The 10,638-nt window shown below is 45.6% G+C and overlaps 1 long non-coding RNA gene across 1 annotated transcript; it reads left to right on the top strand.

Moving 5' to 3' along the window:
- The first annotated feature begins 1,431 nt into the window (after window positions 1–1,431).
- On the top strand, window positions 1,432–9,287 carry LOC138819401 (uncharacterized). The gene is made up of 2 exons (XR_011369424.1): window positions 1,432–3,219; window positions 5,267–9,287. It is a non-coding gene; the product is annotated as an uncharacterized lncRNA (long non-coding RNA).
- Window positions 9,288–10,638: the final 1,351 nt, after the last annotated feature.

The following is a 10,638-nucleotide window of genomic DNA, read 5'->3' as shown; positions in this document are numbered from 1 at the left end:
GTTGGACACTGTACGGACCAGGAGACCATGCGGTGTCGCAGAAAGAACCTGCTCTTCTCTGTGGGTGGGATGTGCCATCATTCCCCGTCCGTGCGTGTTTCCCATGTCTGTGGTTTCCGGTGGACTGAGCATCACCTGTGGAGGGAAACTGGCATCCAGCCATGCTCGCGCCCCATGCACGGTTGCTAGGGGCAACACGTCATCCTGCCTCCCACCAGCACCTCCTTCTTGCAGGTGGAAGTCGACGGTGTCTTGTTCTGGGACATCAACAGAATCTGCACATTAGAGACAGATTTGACAGTAAAAAAAGAGGTCTCCCTAAAGATCATTTATAAATATGAACCCATGTGGCCAGCACAGGTGGAAGCAGGCATAGTTGTCGGTATTCAACGTTGAGAAGCTGAACTCAGAGAGATCACATGACTGCATAGGTAGGTGGGCCTTGAATTTACTCTGTGGACTATGCTGCAGGAGAAATATAGGCTTAGAAATGAATCAAGAAGGAAGGATGGAGGGAGCCAGGACTATCAGCCTGTGATCTCTGTGGATGAGCAGTTTGGCTTCTAGCACTTTTTTTTTCTTTCTTCACTAGCAGCACTGGGGTTGGATACTGCTGGGCCATACCTCTAGCCCTGGTTTTTGCTGGTTATTTTTGATTAAGATCTTGCTTCCTGCTGCCCTTGAGCACCGTCAACCTGCGTTTGGCTTCCCATTGCAGCTGGATGATAGGCTCAGGCCCCTGTACCCAGCTGTGATAAAGGGCATCAAGAACTTTTCTGTTCGGCGTGACCTCAAACCACAGTCCTCTCGAAGCAGCCAGGGTTAAAGGTGTGAGCCAGTTGTGCGTGGATAACTCTTGGCATTTCTGATTGTTCATTTGTCCCTTGCAAGGCCTGTGTGCTGAGAGGACCAAGGAGCCCTGAGCTGTCTTAGGCACAGAGAGCAGCGGCCCACACACAGTCTTTGGCACGCTGAGTACTTTCACCCAAAGACCCGAGAGTCAGGGTCTCCTTGTCCTCCCTTCTCCATCTATTTTCTCTTGAACCCCAGTGGCTTCCTCTGAGTTCCTGGGGATCGGACACACACACACACACACACACACACACACACACACACACACACACACACACACACACACACACACACACACACACACACACACACACACACACACACACACACACACACACACACACACACACACACACACACACACACACACACACACACAGAGCAGCAAAAGGGTTGGGGGTGTGACCCTGAGCTACATAGGGCTCAGTGGCTTGTTTCACACGCGCATCGCCTTGGGTCTCATCCTTAGCGCCACAGATCACAAAAGAAAGCAGAATCTCAGCCCTCTGTTCTCCCCGGCCATCCTGCGTGCCCCCACACACGGGCACGTGGCATGATGTACGCCTTGCCTCTGCTTATTTCTCTCCTGACAGTTTGTTCCCAGGCTTGGGAGGCTGGAGGTAGAGCTGCAGCTCTCCCCTGGCTCAGGAGGGAAAGGCACAGGCGGGGTTCCTGAACTAATCTCATTGTAAAGTTAAAAGACACAGTGGGAATCTATTGCGTAGGAGCCTGAGAAACAGCAGGATTGGAACCATAAAACAAAACTCATAAAACCATAAAACTAGCTCGTATTCATCCAGAACTTTCTATGTATCGCTCCTAAGCCATCTAGTGTGTTACCTCCTCCCAACACCTCTGTAATGTTGGGTGACATCACAGAATTTTAAGGAAAGGGGATCGGGGCCCAGCAGGGCTGGGTGATCTGTCTGCTGTCACCAGATAAAAGTGAAAGATTAAAAATTGACCATTACCATTACTAACTTGCTAACTGCTGATTCTGCTTCTGTAAACTTGCTTACGCTAGCATTGACCCTTCCCTTCCCAGAAATGAGTTAAGAAGTTTCAGGGACCAGATGCTGGCCCCAGGACAAGGTCAGTGGTCGTAGATAAAGAACAGACAGTACGTGTTCCTCAGTTCCCATTTAGAAATTCCCCAGACAGGACCTTGAGATAACGACCACCTGGCAAGACCACAAGCTAAGCCAAGTGTCAACCAATCATAGGCCTGTAACCATGTAACCCCCCCCTTAAACCAACCATGGGCCAGTCATTTTACAAAGAGTGTTACAAAATTTCCCGAGTGGCAAGGTGATTGTTGGCGTATATGATGACCTTTAAATGGACCAATCATGGGATGCTTTGTGTTGTGCATTAATCTTGTGGTTTTTGCCTTTAAAAAAGGGCTTGTAACCTCTGCTCGGGGCTCCCTGTCTGCTCGGGACAGAGAGTCCGTTTGCGCAAACGTCAAATAAACTCCTCTTGCTTATTGCATCTCCCGGCCTGGAGTCTGAGTTTTCTGGGGCGCCCTCCCGTTGACGAAAGTATCCTAGGGGGCTAGGGTCTTTCATTTGGTGCATTGGCCAGGAACCAGGCGCCCCCAAACCCCAGATTCCAGGACCGGCAGGAGGTAAGATAGAGATCTTGTCTTTCGTGTTTGTCGTGTTCGTTTTATGTTTTGGGGATCCAAAAGTGCCTGAATAGGACGTGTGTGGTGGACCAGAAGGAAAAGCAGATGTGCCCACTACCCTGGTCCCGCCCTGGGCTTCTACCCCAGGGTGCGTGAATTTGTGGTGGACTAGAGGGAAAAGCAGACGTGCCCACTACCCTAGTCCCGCCCTGGAGTCCTACTCCAGGGTCACGTGGAGGGGGGACGAGATCCGAGTGTCTCTGTGTTTGGGGGAGTTAAGGCACGGCCGGCCTCTCCCTTCTGAAGTTTCTCTCCTCATTTGTGCTCACTTGGGGACCGCGCGGCGTTTGTCTAGTCTTGTCTGTGTCTGTCTGACGTTAATTGTCTTTGGTGTTTGTTTTGTGACTTTCAAGGAAATGGGTCAACAAGCGAGTCCACTCCTAGGACACCTGAGACCTTGTCCTAGTTCATTTAAAAACAAAAACCGCTGGTTCTGCTTTTGTAACTTGCTTGTTTGTCAATTATGAAGCTGCCACTGACCATCTGCAAGTGGCCCCAGTTAGATCTCAGCCTTGGGCCTTGGCTCGGGGGGGTCTAAACGTGGGGGAGAACCTGTCAGTCTGAGGGGATGGCCGCTAGGGACTTCTTTCCCTTGCCCCAAGATGACTGGGAATTCTCCTCCGCCTTGGAAGGCCCCTGGGTCAACGCCTACAGGAATCTAAGAGAAAATTCCTCTGGAGGTGAGTAGGGGTGTTGAGTTCCCTAGTAAGTGAATGGTGGTGAGATGTCACCCCATTCACTGAGACCTGATTTTGTCTTTGTGGCCACTTGTTTGTCTTGTTTACTTTAGTGTGTGTGTTTGTTTTATGTTTTCTGGGTTAGGGAAGTTCTGGGTGAGTGTGGCAGGCTCACCCAGCAGACTCTGGATTCAGCTTGCTGAGTGAGAATAGCACAGAGTTCCGGTAGGGATAAACTGGGGCCCATTAGTCCCCAACTCAGCCTTCAGTTCTTGTCTAGTTCTGTTTTAGAATTGGTACCAGTTTTAAATGTGGATCCTTGGTTTTTGTGTTTATCTGTGTTTTTGTTATTTATTTGAACATCTCTGGGGAAATAAAAATTCCAGCTGGGCTCGGTCACAGACCTGCTAACCTGCTATGCCCACCCTCCTGTGAGGCATGGAAGGTTACTGGGCTAGTTTGGTTCCCTTCAAGCCTCAGGCTGCATTTTTTCCTTGTGGAGGCTGCCAGCAGGGAGGGTGTTGAAGGCTGTGTGCCTAGTTTGGACTTTTTCAGCTAGTCCTGACAATGTAACAATTTGTAAAGTGCTCTTGTCTAAAATTGGATTAAAAAAATCTGGCCAGTTTAGTTTTAGGTGACCCCCTCCCCCAGCCCTCCTCCAACAGAAGGGATTCAAAGAGACTAATTAGTAATTGCCTTGCTAGATAAGCAAGCTCTGGAAAAATAAAGCCCAACAAAGGTACCTAGTTTAAAAGAAATACTGTCTTAAATTTTTGTTTAAAAACTTTAAAAGGTGTACGTACGACTGATTTTGATTTTTGCGCGCTTTAAGATCTGTGTGAGTGTTTTGTGTGTGTGTCTGTGAACGTGTTCAAAGATGAGAATTGTCAGCATGCTGTAACAATTGGGTGAGTTTAAATTTAAAATTCAAAAGGTTATGAGGTTTGGACATTACCAAAAATTCTAAAAAAATCTTCACATTGTTTTAAATGGCTTTTTAAAGATTCTTTAACTTGCAAATTAAAAAATCTGGAATTTTAAAAACTAATGTTTTAAAATGCATAAGACTGTTTATACTGTAATCAAGTTATCTGGCTTAACAAAAATGCATTGGCTGTTTGGGATCTAGTTCCCTTGGCTAAAATTTGGGATAAATATTAAAAATTTAAATGTAAAGGTTAGTTTAACACTGTCAAAGATGTTACTTGTTCTGTCTGTCTAAAAACTGTGTATTTCATTCGAGAACCAAGAGATAAGAAAAGAGAAAACTAGAAGCCAACAGAAGACCTGTCTTTAGGGGTGAGGGGTGAACAAGCAGAAGTGCACTTCAGCTGGTCATGCATGGTAGGACAGGCCCTGGGAGGAGTCCACACATGGTGGAAGAGGGCAAGCTGGCACAAACACAGTTCATCTAACCCTAAAGAGTAAGATTGGGTGTATGCCCATTCCATAGAAGGGGCTGAGTGGCCCATCTTTGTTCTCTCTTTTCCCTGCAGACAGACACTGAAAACATGATGGTTAAAATTGAGTGATGTGATGATCTGATTAGTATTGCTAAAACTTCCCCTTGGATGTGTTAACATTAAAATTAGGAAGGACTTAAAAAGAGGGTTAAAAGTTATTTATATAATGTGGCTTACTTTCAATTATGTTCTACAATTAGGATGTTTTTAAAAGTTATAAAGGTGTTAAGTCTAGCTTTGTGGTATAGTGAAGGTGACTGTAATTCTTGCATTAAGGAAAAATTGTCATTTGAGTTTAAAAGTTTTAATGTGTAAAAACAAGCAGCCAAGAGACAATGAGTGACACTTGGCCTCAAGATTTTAAGAGGTTTTTTATAAAATGCAAATAAAAACTAAAGTATAAAATATTAAAGGTGATTAATAGGAGGTTTTTAAAAAAATAGGAAATGGATTTTTGGGTATAAAGTTTAAATGTAAAATGGTTCTTAACATTGGCCTCAATGTGCACAAAGAAGAAAAAAAATTAGGATTATCAAAATGATTGCTATTCTAGTTTGCTCTTATAGGTTTTTTTTTTTTTTTTTAAGTTTCCAGCAAGCCCAGAGCAAAGCACAGAGGATTCTTAAAAGTTTGTCAGATGTAACTTTGGCTCTTAACAAGTTTCAGGTAAGAGCATGCTTAAAAGCTACTTCTATGTTGACCACCTTGTTGCTTTTAATTGGAGTAAAATGGCCTTTTATAAGACTCACTGATCTGCAAACTGGTTCAAAGCCAGCCCGGGCACAAAAAGGTTCCTGTGAGACTGTCACCTCTATTCAGCCAGCAGGGTACTAGCCCTGGACTGAAGAGTCAGGGGACAGTACTCAAGCCCCAAACTCGAGACTCACAGTGGCAGAGTACTAGCCCTGGACTGAAGAGTTAGGGGACAGCATTCAAGCCCCGAGTCTGGGACTCAAAGTGGCAGAGTACTAGCCTTGAGCTGTAGAGCTGAGGGACAGTGCTCAGGCCCCGAGTTCAAGTCCAGCTACCAGCTAAAGGGAAATGCTGATGAGGCATTTATCCAAATGTGGAGAAGACACTCCTGGGACAAAAGCAATGGAGGAGCATCCAGAGGCAGTAAGCCACTGCTTGGATGGCAGAAATGTCAGATCCTAGAGTCATTTGTGCGTGGCCCTTCAAAACTGGTCAGAGCCGGGAGGTCATAGGAAGATAGTTTAAAAGCATGCCTAATGTTCATGACTACCTTGTAAGGGACAGGAACTTGCCAGTCCTCTGTGATAGTAAAAGCCAATGTTATAAAATGTGGGGGATAGTTTAAATCTTAACCCCTTTATGTGCCAAAAGCTCTAATTGAGCTGACACTAGTTACATGAAGTTCATCTGCTCAGGAAAAAGTTTGTAAACCTGAGAGTGTGTTTCTATTTGATATCTGTCTAAAGGCCTGCAAAGGTAACTTAGGCATTATTTGGGATCACTAGAGATCACATTCCTAAGCCATCTAGGAAAATGCTTTTACAAACCAGAGTGCTAAACAAGCTACACTGCTGTAGCCGGAGAAAAGGTCTGTGCAGTTGTCAAAAGTTAAATACTGTTCTAAATGACATCTAACCCTGATGGCCTCTTTGTAAAATAGGCTAAGGTTATAGGCTCCTGGCTAGGTAGGATCAATGCCCCTGAAGTCAGCTTGAAGAAGTTACAGAAGATGGACCTTCGCCCTTCTACCCCCATTTTAAGATCAAGGGTCCAGAGTCAGTTTTGGAAAAATGAGGCAAAATAGATTTTTAAAATGTGGCATAAAAATAGTGTTAACAGTTGTCGGTGTTCAAGGTGTGGAGACTGCATCTGTCAGAGATGTTACAAGACTAAGCCTTCTGAGCCTTCTGTGTCTATTTACAAAAATATCTGGTTAGTAAAAAAGTTGTGATTTTGGTAAATTGTCCTGGACTATTGTTTAAAGATCTTAAAAACCAGCAGGATCAAAGCCTGCCAAGCCTATGCAATGTATCCTTAACCAGTCTGTGTAGAAATTTACAGCCCAGCATGAGGTGTGACAGTCCCTTGGAGCCACTGAGAGATCCTGCTGCTGCTGCTGCTGCATACCCTAATGGGTAAAGTTCAACGACGGCCTGACAGCCACCTGGAGAAACTCCTGCCTAATTCCATCACCTGAGTCGGCTTCCTGGTTGACTGCTGCTAAATCTAAGATCTTGTGGGACATTCTTTTGGGTGATATCTAAAAACCCTCTCTTCCCACAGTGGATATTGAGGACAAAGATATCACTGGCTTGCTTGTCTTAGGCACTTCAGTGCATAGTGACTGAAAATCCACTCTATGATCACAGCCTAGTTTGGCTCTAGAATGGTAATAACCTGAGTGTGTTATCAATGAAAATTGTAAAGGAGAGGGGGGTAGTAAAGAAAGCCTTGGAAAAGGAATTATAAAGGAGAGGGGGGTAGTAAAGAAAGCCTTGGGAAGGGAATTGGGGAAAAATTGGTATCCCCTTTAGATAAGAAAGGATTTAAAAAGTAAGGATTGTCTTTAATTGTTTGAAAAAAAAGGGAAAAAAGACAAACCTCAGAAAGTTTAAGTATGTCGCAAATGGTATGAGTATGTCGCAAATGGTATGAGTATGTTGCAAATGGTATAAGTATGTCTTAAAATTGGAGCTTACAAGTACAGCTGGTATAAAATTAAGTTAACTGTGATACATGGAGGCAGGACTGGTAAAAAAAAAATGTAAGGGGCTCTGGTACTGTTACTTTTGTTACAATCAGACCTTGTATACTCAACAGACTGATGTCTTTTGTAAAAAAAAAAAAAAAAAAAAAAAATCAGTGCAGTCCGTCTATTAGTTCTGAGGTCTCAATACCAAGCACTGAGAACAACTGATACTCCACAAAATAATATAGAGACACCCTAAATTTTAAGATTAAAATTAGTCCAGAGAAGAAGTGGGGAAAATGAAAGATTAAAAATTGACCATTACCATTACTAACTTGCTAACTGCTGATTCTGCTTCTGTAAACTTGCTTACGCTAGCATTGACCCTTCCCTTCCCAGAAATGAGTTAAGAAGTTTCAGGGACCAGATGCCGGCCCCAGGAAAAGGTCAGTGGTCGTAGATAAAGAACAGACAGTACGTGTTCCTCAGTTCCCATTTAGAAATTCCCCAGACAGGACCTTGAGATAACGACCACCTGGCAAGACCACAAGCTAAGCCAAGTGTCAACCAATCATAGGCCTGTAACCATGTAACCCCCCCCTTAAACCAACCATGGGCCAGTCATTTTACAAAGAGTGTTACAAAATTTCCCGAGTGGCAAGGTGATTGTTGGCGTATATGATGACCTTTAAATGGACCAATCATGGGATGCTTTGTGTTGTGCATTAATCTTGTGGTTTTTGCCTTTAAAAAAGGGCTTGTAACCTCTGCTCGGGGCTCCCTGTCTGCTCGGGACAGAGAGTCCGTTTGCGCAAACGTCAAATCAACTCCTCTTGCTTATTGTATCTCCCGGCCTGGAGTCTGAGTTTTCTGGGGCGCCCTCCCGTTGACGAAAGTATCCTAGGGGGCTAGGGTCTTTCAAAAAGCACACACTCAATTCTCTGTTCCCAAGTCTGCCAACATGCCTCCCTTCCTATGGAGGAATACACAGGAAGGAAATCCATTCATTCACAGAGAAGACGGAGCATGAGACGGAGAGGCCTCGTGGGTGTGTGTGGCAGGAGCTCTGTGCCAGCTCCCGAGCAGCGCCTTCCGTTGTCTGTGGAACACAGCGCCTAAGTGTCTGTCTACACGGGGTGCTACGCAGTCCAGTCACTCCTCCATCGCAGTTTCTGGACATTCATGTAAGAACATTAACCCCAGCACCCTAGGATTTCTGCAGAAGGGTGGAGGGTGCTTGGCACAGTGGCCCTGGACGCGTGGCCTTGCCACGTATTACACGGAGAATAGTTGGCAGGATGCTTTGCGGCCGGAGCGTGGGTCATCCTCAGCGTCTCTCTATGAAACAAGCCCGGTTCTGCCCACTCCACAGGGCAGCCGCAGCCCCCACAGCTGAGGTAGAAGCAGAGAACGGGAGACAAGAATGCAGACTCCTGCAAGGCCCGTGGACAAGGGCCACGCGCATTGTTTTCTTCATTAGCTTTGGGAACAAAAGTGCTCTAGGCTGGGAAGGGCGCAGGAGTCCAGAGAGAGAACCCCAGAGTTAGGGGCTGGGGTGTGAAGGGGACCCAGCCTGCCTCCCTCCACCCTGCATTAGCTCTCAGGGCTGCCGCCACTGGCTAGGGATGGAAATGTTGAAAGAAACGGTGTCAAGGAAGAAGAAAAGCAAAAGGCAACTAAATTTAAAATGAGTACAAGTGTGATGAGGCCCTAGGCGTGAGAATTCCAACCGGAAATACCACACTGGGCCTGGAGATGGCTGCGCCAAGATCCTGCTGTCAGGAGAAAGACCATCCCTCAGTTCCCAAACCACAGCCCTCAGCTAAATCTACACACGCACCACTTTTCTTTCATCTTTCCTAGAAGCTGTAACACCATGGGGAACAAAGACAGACAGAATTTCTCTGTTCTTAGTTTTGGTTGAAACAGTAAATAATCTTTTCATTCCGTGTGACTATACGTTATGTTGTTTCCTCTTATGTAGGTGAGCATTTGGGCCCAGAACCAAGCTTTATGTCCTGTGTTTCGATAACAGCTTGATGGACAATGGCGGGAGAGTCTTTTGGTGTGAGACTTCCAGAACTTTCCTTTGTCACTCTCACGGGCCAGGAAAATAGGGGAGGATTAAGACAGCTCTGTAGCTAGGAAACCTGCTATTGTAGGCCTCTTCCTTGTTTTTCCTTGTTAGCCAGCATCTACGGCAAAATGGGAAGGCGAATATTTTGGAATCTCTGAGCTCCTGATTTGTTTCCCTGGGAAGGCCTGGCTGGTTGTGCGCACTGCCTTCTTGTTCTTGTTTCCTGTGGCCGATGACCCCCAGCCAGCCTGTGGTGGGGTTCCCCTGGACGTGTTTGTTAGACAAGCCAATGTGGGTCCTTCTTGTGTTTCCTTATTGTTTGTGGCTGCTGGCCAATGACTGTTGTGAGCCTTCTGGGTGTTCTTCTTTGAACAACAACAACAACAAAATCAGGTTCTTCTTCAAGAGTTTGACAAGGAGACTTGGATTCTTTTGGTGCCAGTTTGCAAAGATGTGAAGAGGCTTCGAGCGCCAAGTGTGTTGGGAAATCTGTGTTGTGGTTTGGATGGGAATGGAAAGCACTCATTCTACTTCTGAGCTCTTCAGAGTGACCTTGATCATGAGTGTATGGCAAATATCACTGAAAGTGCACTGTGGCGTGCCCTAGCTGGCCTCAGCCACAGGACCCATGGCTGCTTCTCATCCTTTTTTAACTCATGCAAGTTTCTTTTTTTTTATTATGAAAATACTGTACAGAGGAGTTACAATTACATGGGCAAGATGAGTGCATTTCTTATCAAGCATTGTTGCCTCCTCCTTTGTTTCCCCTTTCCATTCCTTCCCATCTCCCCCCTCCCCTCCATGCAAGTTTTTGTTGCTGGTTTTTTTCCTCTGGTGAATGCGCTTTTTTATTTTTAGGTGTATACACTCAAATTGATATGTGTGTTTGCTTTGTTTGAGTTTGTTTGGTGGTTTTAGGTTGTTCTCAACTCTTTTCTCTTTCTCTCTTTCTCCCCCTTCCCTCCTTCCCTCCTTCCCTCCTTCCTTCCTTCCTTCCTTCCTTCCTTCCCTCCCTCCTTTCTTCCCTCCTTTCTTCCCTCCTTCCTTCCTTCCCTCCCTCCTTCCTTCCCTCCTTTCTTCCCTCCTTCCTTCCTTCCTTCCCTCCCTCCTTTCTTCCCTCCTTCCTTCCCTCTTTCCTTGAGTTTGTTTGGTGGTTTTAGGTTGTTCGCAACTCTTTTTTCTTTCTCTCTTTCTCTCCCTTCCTCCCTTCCCTCCCTTCT

This window comes from Dipodomys merriami, unplaced genomic scaffold, assembly GCF_024711535.1.
Source record: "Dipodomys merriami isolate MVZ:Mamm:240054 unplaced genomic scaffold, mDipMer1.0.p SCAF_8, whole genome shotgun sequence".
NCBI classification, from domain to species: domain Eukaryota; kingdom Metazoa; phylum Chordata; class Mammalia; order Rodentia; family Heteromyidae; genus Dipodomys; species Dipodomys merriami.
Note: the sequence above shows the minus strand (reverse complement) of the source record. Positions and strands in the feature narration are given on the sequence as shown.